The sequence below is a fragment of the Narcine bancroftii genome, chromosome 1 (genome assembly GCF_036971445.1).
Source record: "Narcine bancroftii isolate sNarBan1 chromosome 1, sNarBan1.hap1, whole genome shotgun sequence".
Lineage (NCBI taxonomy): Eukaryota > Metazoa > Chordata > Chondrichthyes > Torpediniformes > Narcinidae > Narcine > Narcine bancroftii.
Genome location: NC_091469.1, coordinates 85,381,027 through 85,403,466, shown reverse-complemented (window position 1 = coordinate 85,403,466; position 22,440 = coordinate 85,381,027). Strand labels below are relative to the sequence as shown.

At 41.6% G+C, this 22,440-nt stretch overlaps 1 protein-coding gene across 11 annotated transcripts in view; it reads right to left on the bottom strand.

The window, feature by feature from the left end:
* Positions 1-22,440, bottom strand: part of LOC138760790 (bromodomain-containing protein 3-like) — an 81,317-nt gene that overhangs the window by 52,361 nt on the left and 6,516 nt on the right. For 3 of the 11 annotated variants that reach the window (XM_069931910.1, XM_069931900.1, XM_069931891.1), the window contains exon 1: positions 2,525-2,699. The exons of 1 other annotated variant lie outside the window; for it this stretch is intronic. The gene's annotated coding sequence lies outside the window, so the exon portion shown is untranslated. Of the gene's footprint in view, positions 1-1,666; positions 2,283-2,524; positions 2,719-3,281; positions 3,426-22,440 lie in introns of those variants that run through there. 7 more of the 11 variants (XM_069931957.1, XM_069931974.1, XM_069931927.1 and 4 more) reach the window with 6 other exon arrangements.

Sequence of the window (22,440 nt, the reverse complement as noted above, 5' to 3'; positions counted from 1 at the left end):
CTAAGAGACCAGCTGAGTTCCTCAAGAATTTGGTTTTTTTTAAACCTCAGCACTGACTCTGGTCTCCCCCACTCACATTCCAGACTAATGAGGGAACTCTCGTCTCAATTATGAGTTTTATTGTACTCAGAATCTAAGAATGTGAACTCCAAACAACTGCTTTCAAAACTTATGGTTTCACACAAACACTACAGAATTTTGATTTACTCACTGCAGTATAATTACCTTCAGAGAACTGTATATCTGTACACAAGGTGTCAGCAACACACTCTTGGGATACAAGTCCCATAGCTCCCCATTCTGTTTTGAGCTCCATAAAGTAGAAGCAAAGAAACAAAAGAACACACCTTGCGCTCATTAACTATTATTGGATGCAAACAGATTAAAATAGAGCTATGCTGTGTTTGAATGAAAATACTGTTGGTTTCAAAAAAAATTTGATACAAACAGCAAAATTTGCCCTTTTTAGATGCAGAGAAATAATTCTGGGCAGAGGTTGCGAGGCAATCCAGAAGATGAGTACATATTATTTTAATTACAGCTTGTTGGTAAAGGGCCTTTAACCTGAAATGCAAACTTTCTCTTTCCAGAGATGCTGCCTGACCCACTAATTATTTCTAGTATTTCCTGTTAATTACAATGTGCTAATTTAAGGTGAAATCAGGAGGTATTTCTTCACAGAAAACAGTCAAAATGTGAAACATTTTCTCTCACCTCACCTCAAAAAAATTGTTGCAAATATCAAAACAGAGCTCATCAGATTTTCTTTTTATGCAAGCACATGAAACGTGGAGCACAGGTCAATCAAAGTCAAATGAGAGGAAGAATGGTGTACCAACTTGGTGAAAGACGCCCTTTGGTCTGCCTGAAGCTTGTTGCTCTTTCAGCACATGGAGACATTGGTCTGGGAATGCTATCAACTGGCATATTCCTGGTTGCAGGAGTTCATGCTAAGAGATATACTGAGGCCTGGTGCAGCCAATACAGGAGTGTTGTGGGGATGGAGCACGGTTTGAAGCCCTTCTGTAACTGGGCAATGAGGATATGAGACAGAAGTCCCTCAAACAGGATATGGGGCAGGGGGTACAGTGGTGGCAATGGTGCAAAATAGAGAACAAATGTATCAATGTATGTTGATGGACATGTATGAATAGGTTGTTATTGATGTGAAAAGACAAACTTTTTTTGTAAATAAGTTATGAATAAAGTTAATACTTGGGAAGAAAAATTCCTCTTTAGTTTTTAAAACAGATTTTTTTTAAAATTGAAATTATTTGCATCCTGACTGAGTTGACAACCCTTGGTTTGCAGATTGGTCCACAGCACCAGGACTATAGATATGAATTAACAGTACTCCTGTAAACATTGGAAAACCAGTTGCAATTGAGAAAGAAACATATCTCTTGGGACTACAATCCCTCTCTTTTGTCTACTTGTATCGAATGATCACACTGGCTCAGAGCGTTGTAGTGAATCTGATCAAACATTTAAGGAGGGGGGGGGGGTCGTCGTTTCGGGTCGGAACCCTTCATCGTTGAGTTAACCCCATATGAATTAAGCAATGGAAGGCAGCGCCAATTTGGAGAAGCGAACTGAGTGAAAGGGACCCTTCCTGAAATGCACAATATATTTTCCAATGAGGGGTAACTGACGAGCAGATTCAAACCTCAATATGTTTCCTGTCTGGATGAGTTGAGGAATCTCCGCTTTTGAAGTGGATAGAAGTTCCTGCTCCACTTTTGATTTCCGGACGAGGAAATAGATTCATGGTTCACACTTGAACTATTTGTTAAGCGGGTGCCCCGCCTTCAACAGCGGAAAGGGATTGATCTTAGGTCAGAACGTTGTTCTTTAAAAGGCCAATAACATTCAAAATTGCAGCAACTATTATTCCCCAGGTGTGACATCAGGATGAAATACGTTTTGATCCTGTGAAGCTAAATCAGACTCTGCTCCTCCCAAAACACCGAGGTGTGTTTGTTCGCAACCAATCCCGGCGACAAACTGGCATGCTCCATCATTCATTTATTAACTGCACCACCACCCACCCAGCCACGTCCCGCCTGCCACGGATAGTCGGATTGCATTTCTCTCGGAAGCCGGCCATAGAATTCCAACCCTCTCCACAGCAGCGAAAGCGGGACGCAGCTCCTTCTGCCTCAACACCACCTCCCTTCCCCACTTTTTCGAGCGGCTACAAAAGATGGCGGGCTGGACGTCCACCTCCCGCAGGTTGCCCCGGGCACCGGCTCCCGCCGTCGTTTCCCGGAGCTCGATTCTCGAGAGCCGCAGACAGCGTGCAACGAGCAGTGAGGAGTCGCCCTACTCCCGGAATCGGGCAAAGCAAAGCTGAAACAATGTTGCCGACGCTTTGTTACACGGCGGCCCCCGGATACAATGTACCCGACTGGGAGGTGACCCCCCACCACCCCAAATTCCCGATCTCCAGACCTTTCCCCACTACCACAGCCCCCAAGGCAGGAGCCAGCGGGCCCGCACACACTAGAAATGGGAGACTGGGTACCTGCCCCGCGGCACTGTCGCCAGCGGCTGCTTGCTGGCTCGCCTCTTAAGCTTCGTGCATCCTTCTCGGCGACATACGGAGCCCGCCGAGACACTGCGCCTGCGCTGGATGTGCGAGGCCCGATGGGCGTTGTAGTTCCCCATTCTCCCCGGCCAACGTCAGGAAGCGTTGGGTCGGCGTGAGAAGACTACAACTCCCAGCATGCCGGTCCACGCAGACGTAGTCTCCCGGTTGTTTGAGGTGTAATTTTTTTTAAAGCGAAACTAAGTAGCGGCAAGAAAATTGATCCCGGTTAGTGTAGTTTCCTGCTCCCGAGGATGGCGGATTCTGGCTTGGGGACCCTCCCAATCCTCGTTGTGGAGGAGTTATTAATCGGATAAGGGTGGCGAGCAAAGGCCGTAATGTCAGTGAGGCTGTCCTCGGCGCCAAGTCGAAGCTCCATTCCATAATGGCGCTTGTGCACCTCTCCCAAGGCAGCAGACTGGTTTACTGTAAGAAAGAGGCTGATTGGCTGGCTCGCTAACCTCTGCCCCGAAGAACATTGAATATTACAATTCAGGCCCTTCGGCCCTTGATGTTGTGCCGACTTACACATTCCTACCAAATAAAAATTAAACCTTCCTACTCCATACCTTCAATTTTTCTTTCAGCAAAGAGGTCTAAGAGTCTCTTAAATGCCCCTAATGTTCCAGCCTCCACCACCATCCCTGGCAAGGCATTCCAAGCACCCACGATTCTCTGTTTTAAATAAACATACCCCCTGATGTCTCCCCAAAACGGCCTTTCTTCCCTTCACTTTGTACAGATGTCCTCTGGTGTTTGCTACTCCCACCCTGGGGAAAAGGCACTGGCTGATTTCCTCTCAGAATCTTGTAGACCTCTATTAAATCACTTCTCATCCTTCTTCACTCCAAAGAATAAAGTCCTAGCTCTGCTAATCTTGCCTCATAATCCCTTTCAATGATTGTTTTGAAATATTGTTCCTGTTGTAATTTTTTCACAATGTTTCCCATCAATTTTGAAACTTGTTTGCGGTGGAACTCCTGTTGTCACAGCATTTTAGATGTACAAACTCTTCAAAATGATTTCATTGCATAAACGTTGATCCTGATGGCTGAATTTTGAATGGGATGTTGACCCTGGACCTATCTTCTTGAAACATAGGTAAAAGATCCCACTTTAATTTTAATTTTTTTTCCCCCAAAATTGACTTAATTCACAATAAATTAATTACAAAAGAGAAAACAATTCAGTCTTTTCACACCCATAGTGTCAATAATTCTCATCAATGTACATTGCTACATTTGTTCTCTAAATATCCCATTACCACCACTGTGGCACCTGTTGCTTTCCCCCCCCCCCCCCCCCCCCACGTGCTGTTGCTTGAGGGACTTCCCCTTGATCTCAGCCCCTTAATTCCTGGTAATGGGAGGACTCTAGACTGTTGTCCTTCCCCACTGACACACTGCTGCTGGCGATGCATCATGACAAAAACTCTTGCATCCTTCTTCAGACATTCTTTGCAAATTTGGATTCAGCAAAGAGGTGGGCAACAGTCTCCACTCCACCACAGTCATCTTGAATACAACATGCACGGTGGGTAATAATCTGGTTATACAGGAAGGAACTGACTGGGAGGGCTCCTCTCAATGCCAGCCAGGCCAAATCCTGGTGCTTGCTTTGTTAAAGTCAAGCTCCTGTCAAGATACAGAAAGTACAACCAAGTCACACAGTACAATTTAAACAGACTATATTCGAATAATGTTAGTGGAAATGTGCACTCTGTAGTGTTGGGTAGATAAGGTCACTTCACTAAAACTTTGGTCTCATTCAACACAGGCACAGGGTACAATATTTAAGGCATTTTCCTGCATACAAATTGGATAACATTTCTTTGATGGTATTGCTACAGTTTATGTTTTACATTTTGTATATCCTCTTCCTAAAGACAGAGAAATGATCTGTTGTTGGTCATTTAATGTCATGTACCAGTTATAATTAAGAACATCCTGGAATACAAAAATTCAAAATAAGTCTGGAAGGGTTGCTGACATTACACATCAGTATCTATTCTCTGGCTGCCAGATTTCTGGTTTCATAGTAATCTTAGATTCTTGAAGTTGACAATGGTGCCCAACATTTTAAAGAAGAAACAATGCCTTTCAGGGACTGAGTAGTGCTGGACACTTATTGCAGCCTTTAGATCAAGTCTAACAGGTGGCAGTCAGTTAGCACTATTGTGTTAAAGAGATCAGGCAAATATTAGCATATAACTCAGTAGAAGAGGTGAGAATTGATTCCTATCTGACCTTGGTTACTCTCTTTCCCAGTTTAATGGCAAAGTCTGTGAGATAGTTCTTCTTCATAATTCCAATAACTAGATATTCTGTAGCTAATATTCTAGATGCCCTCTTTTTTTTTAAAAATCATGACTGTGGTAACAAAAAAGGTCTGTGGAGAAAACTTGGACAACTTAAAACAGTAAATCTACAAGTGTAGCTAGCTAGGTGGGAGCATAATAAGTTTTTTTAATCCAGTGCCAAAGTGTAGCAGTCAGACATTTCACACCAACTTCATGCAAGTCTTGTATCTCTCTTTTTGCATGTGGTTCAGCCATTTAGTGATGTTGTCAGAGCTCTACGTATAGCAGCCTTGACCTATAATTTTACAGGTCTCCCCACAACCAGCCAAAATAAAATCAGGGTCCATTGTCACAGTACAGATGGCAACCATCTCCGCTGACACCTGCAGTGTCACTCGCATTTTAAATAATGCTAAGGGTAGCACTTTTAGCCAATTTTAGCCGTGTTTCCTTAGTCAATTGTGCCAGTTTAATTTTTTAATGTTCTATTCGCACATTCCTGCTGTCTGTGTTTGATGGGAGTAGTGGAAATATTGCAGAATCCCCAATTCCTTATTCTCAGTTACAATGTGAGGACCATTATCTTAGCTCAGTGCCTCAGGTAGTCCATAGAAATGAATTATTTCCCTTGATAAATTTTAAATAATTTTGAAAGCACTATCACTTTAACAATGAAAGCATTGTAGCGGCGGCTACACTGCTAACTGAAGGATCGCACAACCAGATGGGTTGAGTTCAGTGAGCAAAACTGATTTATTGCAGGCTGCCTGGCTGGTCTTATACTCTCAGCCCAGACCTGGCTGAGAACCACGCTAGGGAGCCCCGACGTCACTGGGGCGTCACATGGGTCACCAAGCGTGGGCTTCTGAGCCTGGTGCAGAGGTCGGGAGGAAACCCCCGACGGCACCATTTTGGCCAGCTGCCCCACCGTGTGCATGACAAGCACAGCCGGTTCGCCTGCCTAATGGTGTACCACCACAAACCGCCCCCCCCCCCCCCCCCACCAGAACCGGCAGCAATGTCCTTTTTTGCCAGGCAGCCTCGCTTCTTGGGTTAGGCCACAATTACTGGTTCAGTGGGGTCGAGGTGGGCTGGCTTTAACCTGTCCACCGTAAACAATTCCCTCTTACCACTGATGTCCAGTGTGAAAGTGGATCCTGAACGCTGGACGACATTGTATGGCCCTTCGTATGATCTTTGTAGATGTGCTGTGGACAGGTCCCGCCTGATAAAAATGTACTCTGCAGAATACAGCTCACTGGGGACATAAGAGGCCTGTGTGCCATGTCTGGGCAGCAGTGGGGGTGTGAAGAAGTCCAACTGGGCTCGGAGGTGGGGAAGTAGACCGTCCGGTGACTGCTGGGGGTTGTGAAGTGCATTGATGGACTCACTGGGTAGGGCTAGCGGTGCACTGTAGACCAGCTCGGCAGATGATGCCTGAAGGTCTACTTTGGGTGTCGAGCGGATGCCCAGGAGCACCCAAGACAGCTCGTCCACCCAGTCGGGGCCAGTGAAGCGGGCCATCAGTGCTGACTTAAGGTGGCAATGCAATCACTCGACTGGCTCATTGGCCTGTGGGTGATAGGCTGCGGTGTGATGTAGCTCGATCCCCAGCCTGTTGGTGAGTTGTGCCCAGAGCACAGAGGTGAACTGGATGCTCTGATCACTGGTGAGGTGGTTCAGGATGCCAAACCGGGCAACCCAATCGTTCAAAAGCGCTCGGAAGCAGGAGTCTGTGGAGGCATCTGGCATCGAGATCACCTCGGACCAACAAGTGGTGTGGTCTACCGCTGTGAAAAGGTAACGGTTACCTTGGGAAATGGGTAAGGGTCCTACATTGTCCACATGTATGTGGCAGAACTGTTCCTGGACGTGTTTGAAATCTTGTACGGGCACTCTAGTGTGCTTGTGTACCTTGGAAAGCTGACAATGGTGCAGGTTCTGGCCCAGTCCTCAATCTGCTTCCGAAGCCCGTGCTAGACTAAATGTTCTGCCACCATATGGACCGTGGACCTCATGGGTGGGAAAGGACATGGGTATGGTGGAAGACTTGCCTGCACCACTGCTGGGGAACCACTGGTCACAGGGTGCCCATGGACACATTGCACAGGACGGTGCCCTCACCGTGAGGAGTCGGGAGGTCCTGGAACCGCAGGCCAGTGATGGCAGTCCTGAAGGCCCGCGTCCCCTTGTCGGACTTCTGGTCCCGGGCGAGCTGGTCAAAGTCAAAGCCGGGTGTCAGCGCGCAAATGGCCGGTTGTGAGAGTGCGTTGGCGACCATGTTGTCTTTCCCCGCCTTGTGCTGAATGTCGGTGGTGAACTCCAACTCGAAGGAGAGGAGACGCTGTTGGCGGGCTGACCAGGGATCTCTTACCTTAGTGAGTGCCTGAGTGAGGGGTTTATGGTCGGTAAAAATGGTGAAAGGCCTCTTAATGGAAGATTTAAACTATGTTTTTTACTTCTGCAGCTGCACTGAGAGCCTGCTTGTTATTTAGAATCAGCAGACATAATCTAATTTACACCATGAGGCCCAGGATGCATATTTAGTAGATACACCTAAATTCCATCATGGGGCCCAGGATGCAGTTGAATCAGTAGACATTATCCAACTTCCACCATGAGGCCCAAAGACGCAGTTGTCTTTTGTTGGTCGCAGACTGTCAGGAGACCTTGAAGATAATTAAATCATTTGTTCAAAGAGATAAGATCTGAAGTAAACAACTTTTGGGTAATATAAGCCATGGTCCCGCTGCTGAAGTTTGAGATTCTCCAAGTGGTGGCAACATCTCTCAGCAAGAAGAACTTCAAGAGTCCAGCCAATGTCCCGGTCAGGGGAGGTGGAGAAGCTGCTACCGGCGCCCCGACAACCTACTACAAGTGTGCAGTCGTTGCCTCGCTTCGGCAGTTGGGACCAGTCCAGGTGTTGATAAGTATAGTTGGGAAGGGCTTGCATATTGTAGTGTGAATTCAGCTTTAGATTTAGTAATAAAGCCTTGTATAAACTGAACTGCTCTCGGTGTGTGTCTATTTTCTTTTGGTAGCTCAAACGCTGTGACCAATCTAAAACGATCAAAATGAGAGGTATAAGCTCCCCTCCAAGAAATAGCGAAAATGATGCACCACCAGGTACATGCCCAACAACTCACAGTCGAAAGTGCTATACTTGTGCTCTGGTGGGTGAAGAAGTTGGCTAAAGAATGCCAGTGGTTTCCACTCTCCGTTCACCTGCTGCTCCAGGATGGCACTGACGGCTGTGGCAGAGGCATCGATGGAGAGTGCCATATGCAGGTCGGTGCATGGGTGGACGAGCAGGGTAGCCTTCACGAGGGCATTTTTTGTGGCATTGAATGCCCTGCTGGCCTCTGGAGTCCAGGCGAGTGTCTTGTCTTTGGCAGTGATGAGGGCGAAGAGCGGCTGCATGATGTGCACAGCGCCTGAAATGAAGCGGTTATAGAAATTGACCATACCTGCGAACTCCTGTAGCCCCTTGAGGTTGTCCAGGCGTGGGAACTCCCTTTCTTCAGCGACCTTCGTAGCGGCAGGTGTGGCTCCTTTGGCCGTGATGGTATGGCTCAGGAACTGCTGGACTCTTTCCCGAACTGGCATTTGGCCAAATTGATCGTTAGGCCGAAGTCGGCCAGTCGAGAGAAGAGGGTGCGCAGGTGAGACTTGTGTTGTGCCCAGTCTCTGCTGGTGACATGGATGTTGTCCAGGTAAATTAATATGAAATTCAAATCTCTGCCCACAGTCTCCATGAGGAGCTGGAAGGTCTGGGCAGCATTCTTGAGCCCAAATGGCATGCGTAGGAACTTGAAAAAGCCAAAGAGGATGATGATGGCCGTTTTTGGTATGTCATCGGGGTGCACTGGGATTTGGTGATACTTGTCAACCTTGGAGAATACCTTCGTGCCATGCAGGTTGGCCATAAAGTCCTGGATGTGAGGGATCGGGTAACAGTCAGATACTGTCGCGTCAATAAGCTGTCGATAATCTCCAGCCGCTGGAGGCTTTTGGGACCAGGTGAAGTGGTGAGGCCCAAGGACTGTCGGAGCATTGAATGATCCCCAGCTCCTGCAGATGCGAGAACTCTTCCTTCGCTATCTGGAGCTTATCCGGCAGCAGCCGGCCGGCGTGTCTTGGCATGGACCGGTGGGCCTTGGGTGGAGATGAAATTAAACAACCTGTGGCGTGGTGAGGTGGCAGAGAACTGGGGCTTGAGGCGGGACTGGAACTCGTCCAGGATACGCTGAAAGTCATCCTTGGGCTTGCTGACCGTGACTATCTGAGGCTGCTCTTTGCGTGAGACGTTTAGGCGAACGGATTGGAAGGTATTGGCATCTATCAGTTGCCCTCCTCGAATGTCGACCAGGAGTCCTTGGGCGAGGAGGAAGTCGACAGCCAGGATGGCGGTTGGAAGGGACACAATGGTGAACCTCCACGAGAACTTCTGCTGGCCGATCTGGAAGTGGATGGTCTTATCTCCATACGTTCGGATCTCCGTCGAATTTGCTGCATGGAGGGGAGGTCCTCAGGCCGGTTCTGGGACTCGATGGCTGTGGCTGGGATGACGCTGATCTAAGCCCGGAATCGATGAGGAAGCGTCGGCTGCTGACCGAATCCCGCAGATAAAGAATGGTGTGTTCTTGGCCAGCTGCCGCAGCCATTAACAACGGCCGGCCTGCTCGTTTCCCTGGGGCTGACGACACATCCGAGCCTTGGCTCCCCAGCACTGGTGGAAGAAGCAGAGGTCTGAAGTGGATAGCTTGCTTCTGGCTATGCTCTTTCAGGCCCCTGCAGGGGCCGGGTGTTCCACCGCAGCGCTAGAGGAAGGCTTGGCATGGTCATGCCCATGACTCGTAACCTGTTGGACTGCTGAGCCTTCCAGGTATCATTTGAGCCATAGCTCCTGAGCCTTTTGAGCGACCTTCCTGGCGTCGACGAAGCTCTCCTGGGACAGTAATGGCCAGATGTCTTCAGGCAGATGGTCGAGGAAGATGCGCTCAAAGAGTGGGCAGTTGGTGTGATTGCCCATGAGTGTGAGCATCTCATCCATCAACTCGATTGGAGTTCTGTCCCCCAAGGCGTCGAGGCGCAGAATCTGAGCGGCACTCTGGCGCCTGGAGAGACCAAGGGAGCCAGTGAGCATCCACTTGATGGTTCCGTACTTATCTTCTGCGGGTGGGTGCTGAACGAGGTGCAGCACTCGTTTGGCAGTGGCCTGGTCCAGGGTGGCGACCACATGGTAAAACTTGGTCGAATCCGATGAAATTTGGCGGAGGTGAAACTGAGCCTCTGCGTGGCTGAACCAGAAGTCAGGAAGCTTGATGGCTATAGAATTGATCGAAGGGTCGTTCATGATGGGTTCAAAGACGTTTGAACCTGTTGCGGTCACCAATTGTAGCAGCGGCTACACTGCTAACTGAAGGATCACACAACCAAACGGGTTGACTTCAGTGAGCAAAACTGATTTATTGCAGGCTGCCTGGCTGGTCTTATACTCCCAGCCTGGACCAGGCTGAGAACCGCGCTGGGGGCCCACGACGTCACCGGGGATTCACATGGGTCATCAAGCGCGGGCTCCTGAGCCTGGTGCCGCCGTCGGGAGGAAATCCCCAACAGCGCCATTTTGACCAGCTGCTCCGCCTCATGCGTGACAAGCGGGGCCGGTTCACCTGCCTTATGGTATACAGCCACAGTAGCAATATTTACAGGAATGTACTCACAATAATTCAGTAAACAGATTATAAACATGAAAAAAATGGCCTCATGGCAAAAGGAACATCTCATCTGGCATGGTGTCCCTTTATCGACATTGTTTTATTGGCATGCAGCATTTTTTGTTTTTTTTTCATCTGCTGCACTAAAATTTTGGATGCCATCATGTCTGTAGTGAGTTATTTACAGTAATATTTATCATTCCCTCCTTACCAATGTGGGTCTAATTGTTCACATAAGCAAGTAACAAATATATCAGGTTCTGTACACATGTTTGGCCAGCTGGCATAATTTATAACTGAGTATTGGGTTGTGGGGGCACGGCCCCTCTATTCCCTTGGTTGGGTCTCAGTGGCAAATGTGTCCCTCTGCTGTACAAAAAACCAGCCTTTAATTTCCTCACTGTCCCAGAGTCCAGAAATTTGCTGTCTGTCTGGTCACTTGGGTATCTTGTCTCTGTTAGTGTGTTGCTGCATTTCAATGGAATGGAAAATTTTAGCCATTCTCTGATCATTTTCAATTTAACCATTTATTGATTGAAATTCTTTTCAGTTTGCAGGAACACTAGGTTAATCTATGATTGAGATTAAAGAGTCCTCATCTTAAAGAAAATTGGAGTGTTTGTACCAAAAACAAGGGTGGTTTGATTTAAAAAAGTACCAATAAAAATGTACACTGCAGAAAGCGTCTTGAAGCGCTGTTTTGTCAACAAATGTTATTTAATGTATGGCTCAATTTGAACCACTTCTTAATGTCCTTATTTGGGGTATAATGTGCCTCTAAGGTATTTCCTGCAAGGCTTTTGAACCATCAAATGCGACAGCATGCATTTAAATCTGAAATGAAAATAGAACCAACTTTAAGTTGTCCTCAGTAGTGGCCGTTTGGAAGATGGGTGTTATTCTGATTTGCAGGTGACATAAGACACAAAGTTGTTATTTATTCCATGCTGGTGTTTATAATCCTTTAGAACAGCTCCAATCACGCTGGTTTTCACATTACACATCCTTCTATAGCCCTTCTATAGTTTTGCTGCTTTTTAGTTCACTTTCCCTTAAAATCATTCATGGAATAATACTGTCTATCTTCACATCTCTGTGCCAGTCCCAAGATGCAAATCAAACTAAAGTTGTCCTTTAAACATCCCTCCATCTCTTCATATGCCTTTGGCTACCTGGAAGCCTCTTAAATGTTGTTATTGTATCTCGTTTCCACCTCTTTTACTGTGAACCTAGCAATTCATCTCAACTTCTTCATATTTTAACTCTTTATCCAGAAAATGGTTTTATTTGAATTTCTCACTCAATTTATTCATGATCATTTCTTTCTTTCATCTACTTTAAATTATCTTCTATTTTACTTTTTTTCCATACACCATTCTGACTTTATTTATTGACCATGGACAAGTACCTCCTTAGTTAATCTCCTGAGATAGAAGCCCCATCCAGCTGAACTGAACTTTAAGCAGCAAGTTTGCAGACTGTTAAGTAATTAGCCAGGATCGTTCACACCTATTCAAGAAGGGGTCCATTTGAAAAGAGTTCTAAATGGTAAATCTTCTGAAAGAAAGAAATTACACCTTATGTACATAGAAAAAAGTTCAGCAATGGTGCTTCCCTGCTAACATGAAGTAATATATGAAAAATGTGCACTGATAATCTTTTTAATGCCTAAATTCTCACCATGTATTTTAAGAACTGCTAATTACAAGTCTGCTTTTTTTTGATAACATGGTTCCATCTTTGGATAGTGTCAGTAGAAAATTTAACTGGGCTGGTTGAAACAGCACTTAAAATGGTGTTAGTATGTACATACATATCATTTAGAACAACAAAGGGACAGCAAGAGTATGTGTGTCTCACTCTCTCTCTCACACATACTCACAAAGGTGGAGGCCTGGGCCCAATATATTTTAACCTTTCCCATGCTATAAATTGTGCACTTTTTTTTAAAAGATCATTAATACACTAAATGTAACTACAAGGTTTTTAATCTGAAATGATAATTTATGGTTTTTAAATATCCCATTTAATGTATTGTCTTCTACAGAGCTTGTTTTGACACTTGGAGGCCTCCACCTTCCAGCTTGATATGCTGGAGAAAATTTCAACGTGTGCCTTTTTGGATGAGCTTTTACTGTTTCTGCTGTTGCCCCATACCCTACATCATCCCCCTCTTTTTCTTCTAATGTCATTTTGTTTTCTCATTACTTTATTGATCATTAAGTGCTTTTGTTACTTTTCCTTATCCCTCTTTTGTTGTTGTTTATGACTGCAATACCTGCCATGACTTCTGTTGTCCATTTTTGAGTGCTAACTGCTATGCCTCTTCTACTTGCATTAACCCTCCAACAACTATTCTTTTCCTCATCCCACTTTTTGTGAGCCTCCTCCTTCCATTCTCTAATTCTATTTTTCATTTCTAAGAGGCCTCTTTTTACCACATTAGTTGTTCAGCGTTGGCAATTGTTTCTTAGTTAATACCACTGACAGGATACGGTATTGTTTACCTTGATTAGGATTGATGTGCACCTTGTTTGCCCTGGGTACCCATCCCAGCTTTTATTGATAGCCTGACCCATTTCCCAGCCTTAGTTCTGAATTATCCAAGACGGTATTTCCTTGTGACAAGGTATACTGTACTGACTAAATCATCTGCCAACTGACCCTTTCACTTAGCAGGAAAAATTTAGCCCAAGTTACTGAAGTATCTTGATTCCAAATAGTCAAGTATCATAATTGAATGGGGTGAAACACCGTTTCCGAATAAGTTAAATAGACCAGGTTGCTTACACAACCAGCTGCCCAAAACGATACTCAAATGTCAGAACGTTACCTTCCACTACCAGCCTCTGAGATATTTGTGTGGGCCAAACCTTCCCCAGCAGTTGTAAGGTATCTTTTTCATCTGCGTACTGACATTTGCAGTTGGCAGGACAGGATTATAGACTATCCCTGTAGTCGCTTTGGTCAAGTATCGCACAACTCATCACACAACTTGTTTCACAAGAGCCAAACTTTCTCCTGCAGTATTGTGTAGGCTTATCTTTTTCATCTGTGTACTGACATTTGCAGTTGGCAGGACAGGATTAGGGACTATCCCTGTAGTCAACCCCATAGTCAATGGTCAGGTATCATAATTTAGGAACCTCTCCTGTTCAACTAGTTTAAATAGACCAGTTGATGCTACAACCAATTGCTTAAAAATGATGTCCAAGTGTGGGTGATTCCCTTACTATATCCTCAACTAGTAGATCAGTCCCCCTTAATTTGCAGGCTTCGGACTAAGGATATAAAGAATGAATACGCTTTGGTCAAGTATCGCACAACTCATCACACAACTTGTTTCACAAGAGCCAAACTTTCTCCTGCAGTATTGTGTAGGCTTATCTTTTTCATCTGTGTACTGACATTTGCAGTTGGCAGGACAGGATTAGGGACTATCCCTGGAGTTAACCCCATAGTCAATGGTCAGATATCATAATTTAGGAACCTCTCCTGTTCAATTAGTTCAAGTAGGTTAAATAGACTGGTTGATGCTACAACCAATTGCTCAAAAATGATGCCCGAGTGTCGGTGATAGCCGTGCACATATACTTGCAACCGGCAGAACATTTTGCTCACAAATCACAATCAAAATTCTTCTTAACTCACCACTGTGTGTGGTTCTTTTTTCTCTCGGTAGGGAACCAGATCAACCTCATATGAGGGACCACAATGTTACTCTGAGTCAGTGAAGGAGTTCGGGCTCAAGGGTCCTGAAGGTGCACTGTTGCTCCATCCAACATACATGTGGTGATATTCCCAGTGAGAGATTGCTGACTATGGCAATGTTAAAGTTGAGCTCCTGGCAAGATTCAAAAAGTACAACCAAGCCACACAGTACAATTCAAACAGACTTTATTTAATAACGTTAGCGGGAAGGAGCAGTCTGTAGTGTTGGGTAGATGTCCACTTCACTAAGACTGGTCTCATTCAAAGAATACAGTCACAGGGTACAATAAGGCATTTTCCTGCATACAAATTGGATAACATTTCTTTGAAGTTATTGTTACAGCTTATGTTTTACATAAGACAGGGAAATTTCATGCACCAGTTACAATTAAGAGCATCCTTCTGCTATACAAAAAATCAACAGATGTCTGGAAGGGTTGCTCACAGTACACATCAGTATCTATTCTCTGATTGCATGATTTCTGGTTTCATAATAATATCTTAGTCTTGAAGTTGACAATGGTGCCCAACACTTCAAAGCAGAAACAATGCCATTCAGGGACTGAGTGTTGCTGGATACTTATTGCAACCTTTACAGGTAGTAGTCAGTTAGCACTATTGTTAAAGAGATCAGGCAGGCATTAGCATATAGCTCAGTAGAAAAGGTGAGAATTGATTCCTGTCTGGAATGTCCTTGGTTACTCTCTCTCCCAGTTTACTGGCAAAGTCTGAGTGATGGTTTCTTATCTTGATACCTTAAACAACGAATCAAAACAGCTTGCGGAGGTTGACCCGGATATGGTTTACTTCTCAAAGGTCTGTGTGCCCTATCTAATTCCAAACCTTCTGGAAAAAATTCCAATCCCAATGCTTCAGGGATCCATTTAAAATTTTTTAAAATTGGATCCAAACCCTCAATTCCTTCCGAATTCCCACTCTTTTGACATTATTCCGGTGACTTTGGTTTTCCAAAGAGTCTATCTTCTTCAATGTCCTTCTTCTGAATTTCCAATCCAACAAAGGAATCTTTCACTTTTTCTACTTTTTTCTTTATTACGTTCCACTTGATCTCTACAGACTTGAAAGGCGCCTTCCATTTTCTTAAAATTGTCTTGAACTGTATCCACCATGTTCAACCATCTATTAACATCAGCTTTAACAATTAGATATCTTTCTTAACAGAAGAAACTTTTTCACAAATATTATTCATTTTTTCAGTCATGTTCATAAATCCATGATCAATCTGAGTGGACATTGTGTTGACATATTACCCATTTGATGAGCTATAGATTCCAAAATTGTAAAAACAGCATCAAAAGTAGTTTCACTAGTCTCTCCTTGAGGCCGACCTTCTCTCACTTCAGTAGCAGTCAATGATTCTTCTTCCATAGTTTCAGTTTGCAAAGAGATTTTCCCTTGTTGTTCTTTTAATTCCACCAGGGATTTTGTCACTTTATTTCTGGACTGCATACCTACAGACCCAATCCCGACATGATCAGCCCATTGCCGACCAACTTCACTGACAGCCCAGACCCTATCAAGAAGATCATAGACCCAGGATGCACCACGCATGCCCGGCAGCTCCGGGGCCCGCAGCGGTGTCACACACCGGGCCCGACGCTACAGACTCTGGCAACTCTACAGCGCGCCCAACATCGTGAGCATGCTCGACATCGTGAGTGCGCTGATCAAGATAGGAAGAAAAAATTGGAAGCCTGGTGCCATCTTGCGAGGGTGCCGGGGTAATATTTAAGTGAGCTGGAGTGCGTTGCTGCTTAGGTGGCTGTCCAATTGATTCTGTGGATTCCCCTTGGTAAGTAAGCCTCATTTCTTCTGTACTCTTAAAAGGGAGTTTCTTCTGAATCTGTGCTTTTGATTTCTTTGTATTAGCAGCCATTAGTAGTCTTTTAAAATTCAAACAACTTCAGAACAACTTTCAAGACTTTTTAAAATTCTTTAATTCGGGTATTTATTAGTCCAACTGGGGGAAGATGGAATTACACTTCTTCTTCCTTTAGTATCAGGCCACGTTCCCCTGTGTGATGGTTTCTTCATCATAATTCCAACAGCTAGATATTCTATAACTAGTATTCTACAGCTTTAATTCAGATGTACAGCATGGTAACACACCCTTCTGGCCCACGAGCCTGTGTAACCCAAATACCCCAATTAACCTTCAACCCCAGTAGATCTGAAAAGTTCTTCCTGGTGACCTGGTCAAAACTTATCCCACATCTTTAAATTTGGAAAATGTAGTTAGTATTAATTTGTGTTTTATGTCCTTGGTTTCATTGGCCTTTACACAAAAGGAGTTATAAAAGATACCTTTGGAGTACCTTTTAACTTGGCACTGCTTTCTTTTTTTGCCTCATGATTCAAAAGATGCATCGATCTTGATTGTTCGGAGCCTGCCCATTCCAAATGAAGAAAGAATTCTTTTTTTTTAAATTTTTTTATTTTTCACACCATAAATCACATTGATCAAGATACATACATTTTCCTTTTCAAATATATACAGTGTCGTTTTCTCTCCCCCCTCCCTCTTCCCATCCCACCCTCCCTACCTCCCCTCCCATTCATTTAAAGTACAGAATCTAAGATACATTAAACCAGTCAAACAATGTTGTCACTCAATAAAAATAAAGAAGAAATTCCACTGAGTCAATTTTTTTCATTTCCTTCTCCTTCTGTCATTTTAGGTGGCAGATGTCCCCGGTAGGTTTTCTCTATTGTGTTTCATGTATGGCTCCCATATTTGTTCAAATATTGCAATATTATTTCTTAAATTATATGTTATTTTGTCTAATGGAATACATTTATTCATTTCTATATACCATTGTTGTATTCTCAAGTTATCTTCTAATTTCCAGGCTGACATAATACATTTTTTTGCTACGGCTAGGGCTATCCTAACAAATCTTTTTTGTGCACCATCCAAATCAAGTCCAAATTCTTTGTTTTTTACGTTACTTAGGAGGAAGATCTCTGGGTTTTTTGGTATATTGCTTTCTGTAATTTTATTTAATATCTGGATTAGACCTTACCAAATTTTTTCACTTTCTCACACGTCTAGATTGCATGAATTGTTGTTCCCATTTCTTTTTTACAACGAAAATATCTGTCAGATACTGTTGGGTCCCATTTATTTAACTATTGAGGTGTAATGTATAGCCTGTATATCCAGTTATATTGTATCATATGTAACCTCGTGTTTATTGTATTTCTCATAGTTCCAGAGCATAACTTCTCCCATGTTTCCTTCTTTATCTTTATGTTTAAATCTTGTACCCATTTTTGTTTAGTTTCACCATTTGTTTCATCATTCTCCTTTTCTTGCAGTTTAATATACATATTTGTTATAAATTTTTTGATTATCATTGTATCTGTAATCACATATTCAAAATTACTACCCTCTGGTAACCTCAGACTGCTTCCCAATTTGTCCTACAAGTAAGATTTCAGTTGGTAGTATGCCAACACTGTATCTTGAGTTATATTATATTTATTCTTCATTTGTTCAAAGGACAATAATTTATTTCCCGAAAAGCAATTTTCTATTCTTTCGATCCATTTTTTCTTCCATTCTCTAAAGGAAAGGTTATCTATTGTAAAAGGGATTAACTGATTTTGCATCAGCAATAGTTTTGGTAATTGGTAATTTGTTTTATTCCTTTCTACATGAATCTTCTTCCAAATATTGAGCAGATGATGTAATACTGGAGAATTCCTACGTTGTACCAATTTTTCATCCCATTTATATAATATATGTTCAGGTATCTTCTCCCGTATTTTATCTAGTTTTAATCTAGTCCAATCTGGCTTTTCCCTTGTTTGATAAAAATCTGATAGGTATCTTAATTGTGCGGCTCTATAATAATTTTTAAAGTTTGGCAGTTGTAAGCCTCCTTGTTTATACCATTCTGTTAATTTATCTAGTGCTATCCTCAGTTTCCCCCCTTTCCATAAAAATTTCCTTATTATTTCCTTTAACTCCTTGAAGAATTTCTCCGTCAAGTGTATTGGCAATGCCTGAAATAGGTATTGTATCCTTGGGAAAATGTTCATTTTAATACAGTTTATCCTTCCTATTAGTGTTAGTGGTAAGTCTTTCCAATGCTCCAAGTCGTCCTGTAATTTTTTCATTAGTGGATAATAATTGAGTTTATATAGATGGCCGAGGTTTTTATTTATTTGTATGCCTAGGTATCGTATTGCTTGCATTTGCCATCTGAAAGGTGATGCTTTCTTAAATTTTGAGAAATCCGCATTATTCATTGGCATTGCTTTACTTTTATTTGTGTTAATCTTGTAACCCGACACTTCTCCATATTCCTTCAATTTCTTATGTAATTCTTTTATTGATAATTCTGGTTCTGTTAAGTATACTATAACATCATCTGCAAATAAACTGATTTTATATTCCTTGTCTTTTATTTTTATCCCTTATATTTTATTTTCTGTTCTTATCAATTCTGCTAGTGGTTCTATAGCTAACGCGAACAATAAGGGTGATAGTGGGCATCCCTCCCTTGTTGATCTGCTTTTTAAAAATTTTTTTTTATTTTTCACACCATAAATCACATTAGTCATGATACACACTTTTTCCTTTTCACACATATACAGTGACATTTTCTCCCCCCCACCTCCCTCCTCCCAACCCACCCCCCCCACCCAACCCACCCCCCCCTCCCATCCATTTAAGGTATACAATCTAGGATACATTAAACCAGTCAGACAATGTTGTCACTCAACAAAAATACACCAGAAATTCTACTGAGTCCATTCTTTTCTTTCCTTCTCCTTCCATCAACTTAGGTAATGATTGTCCCCGGTAGATTTTCGCTATTGTATTTAATGTAAGGCTCCCATATTTGTTCGAATATTTCAATATTATTTCTTAAACTATATGTTATTTTTTCTAATGGAATACATTTATTCATTTCTATATACCATTGTTGTATTTTCAAATTATCTTCCAATTTCCAGGTTGACATAATACATTTTTTTGCTACGGCTAGAGCTATCTTAACAAATCTTTTTTGTGCATCCTCCAAATCAATTCCAAATTCTTTGTTTTTTATGTTACTTAGGAGAAAGATCTCTGGATTCTTTGGTATATTGTTTTCTGTTATTTTATTTAATATCTGATTGAGATCTTCCCAAAATTTTTCTACTTTCTCACATGTCCAGATTGCATGAATTGTTGTTCCCATTTCTTTTTTACATCGAAAACATCTATCAGATACTGTTGGGTCCCATTTATTTAACTTTTGAGGTGTAATGTATAGCCTGTGCATCCAGTTATATTGTATCATACGTAGCCTCGTATTTATTGTATTTCTCATCGTTCCAGAACATAATTTCTCCCATGTTTCCTTTTTTATCTTTATATTTAGATCTTGTTCCCATTTTTGTTTAGTTTTACCATTTGTTTCCTCATTCTCCTTTTCTTGCAGTTTAATATACATATTTGTTATAAATCTTTTGATTATCATTGTATCTGTAATCACATATTCAAGGTTACTTGCCTCTGGCAAACTCAAACTGCTTCCTAATTTATACTTCAAGTAGGATCTCAATTGGTAATATGCCAGCGCTGTATCTTGAGTTATATTGTACTTATCTTTCATTTGTTCAAAGGATAAGAATCTATTTCCTGAAAAACAATTTTCTATTCTTTTAATCCCTTTTTTTTCCCCATTCTCTAAAGGAAAGGTTATCTATTGTAAAAGGGAGTAACTTGTTTTGCGTCAATATTAGTTTTGGTAATTGATAATTTGTTTTATTTCTTTCTGCATGAATCTTCTTCCAAATATTGAGGAGATGATGTAATACTGGAGAACTTCTATGTTGTATCAATTTTTCATCCCATTTATATAATATGTGTTCAGGTATCTTTTCCCCTATTTTATCTAATTCTAATCTGGTCCAATCTGGCTTTTCCCTTGTTTGATAAAAATCTGATAGGTATCTTAATTGTGCGGCTCTATAATAATTTTTAAAGTTTGGCAGTTGTAAGCCTCCTTGTTTATACCATTCTGTTAATTTATCTAGTGCTATCCTCGGTTTCCCCCCTCTCCATAAAAATTTCCTTATTATTTTCTTCAACTCCTTGAAGAATTTTTCTGTCAGTTGTATTGGCAATGCCTGAAATAAGTATAATATCCTTGGAAAAATGTTCATTTTAATACAGTTTATCCTTCCTATTAGTGTTAGTGGCAAATCTTTCCAATGCTCTAAATCGTCCTGTAATTTTTTCATTAGTGGATAATAATTGAGTTTATGTAGTTGGCCGAGATTTTTGTTTATTTGTACACCTAGGTATCTTATTGCCTGTATTTGCCATCTAAATGGAGATTCCTTCTTAAATTTTGAGAAATCCGCATTATTCATAGGCATTGCTTCACTTTTATTTACGTTTATCTTGTAACCCGACACTTCTCCATATTCCTTCAATTTCTTATATAATTCTTTTATTGATAGTTCTGGTTCTGTTAAGTACACTATAACATCATCCGCAAATAGACTGCTTTTATATTCCTTGTCTTTTATTTTTATTCCTTTTATATTATTATCTATTCTTATCAATTCTGCTAGTGGTTCTATAGCTAACGCAAACAATAAAGGTGATAGTGGGCATCCCTGCCGCGTTGACCTGCTTAAGTTAAATTGCTTTGATACATGTCCATTTACTGCCACTTTCGCTAACGGTCCCTTATATAATGCTTTAATCCAATTAATTTTCTTCTCCGGTAAATTGAATTTTTGCAATACTTTGAACAAATAATTCCATTCTACTCTGTCAAAGGCCTTCTCTGCGTCTAAAGCAACTGCTACTGTAGGTGCTTTATTTCCTTCTACTGCATGAATTAAGTTAATAAATTTACAAATATTGTCTGTTGTGCGTCTTTTTTTGATAAATCCAGTTTGGTCTAAATTTACCATTTTCGGTACATGCTCTGCTAATCTGTTTGCTAATAGTTTAGTTATTATCTTATAATCTGTGTTTAGTAAAGATATTGGTCTATATGACGCTGGTGAGAGTGGATCTTACCCTTGCTTTAGTATTACTGTAATTATTGCTGTTTTACATGAATCTGGTAAGCTTTGTGTTTCATCAATCTGATTGATTACATCCAGGAGGGGCGGAATTAATAAGTCTTTAAATGTTTTGTAGAATTCTATTGGGAATCCATCCTCTCCTGGTGTCTTATTATTTGGTAATTTTGTTATTATCTCTTGTATTTCTACTATTCCAAATGGTCCTGTTAATTTATTTTGTTCCTCTATTTGTAGTTTTGGTAGTTCAATTTTAGTCAGAAATTCATCTATTTTCCCTTCTTTCCCTTCGTTTTCAGTTCGGTATAATTGTTCATAGAATTCTCTAAAGTTTTCCTTAATTTCTTTTGGATTATATGTAATTTGTTTGTCTTTTTTCCTTGATGCCAATACCATTTTCTTAGCTTGTTCTGTCTTAAGCTGCCATGCTAGGATTTTGTGCGTTTTTTCACCCAGTTCATAATATTTCTGTTTTGTCTTCATTATATTCTTCTCCACCTTATATGTTTGTAGTGTTTCATATTTTTTTTTTTTATCCGCCAATTCTCTTCTTTTAGTTGTATCTTCCTTCATTGCTAATTTTTTTTCTATATTTACTATTTCCCTTTCCAACTGCTCTGTTTCCTGATTATAGTCCTTCTTCATCTTGGTTACATAACTTATTATTTGTCCTCTAATGAATGCTTTCATTGCATCACATAGTATAAACTTATCTTCCACTGATTCCGTATTTATTTCAAAATACATTTTTATTTGTTTTTCAATAAATTCTCTAAAATCCTTGCCTTTTAAGTAACATGGGGTTTAATCTCCATCTATACATTCTTGGAGGGATGTCCTCTAGCTTTACTGTCAATATTAAGGGTGAATGGTCCGATAGTATTCTAGCTTTATATTCTGTTTTTCTTACTCTATCTTGCATACTAGCTGATAACAAAAATAGGTCTATTCTTGAGTATGTTTTATGTCTAGCTGAGTAATATGAATATTCCTTTTCTTTTGGGTGTTGTTTCCTCCATATATCCAAAAGTTGTATTTCTTCCATTGATTTAATTATAAATTTGGTT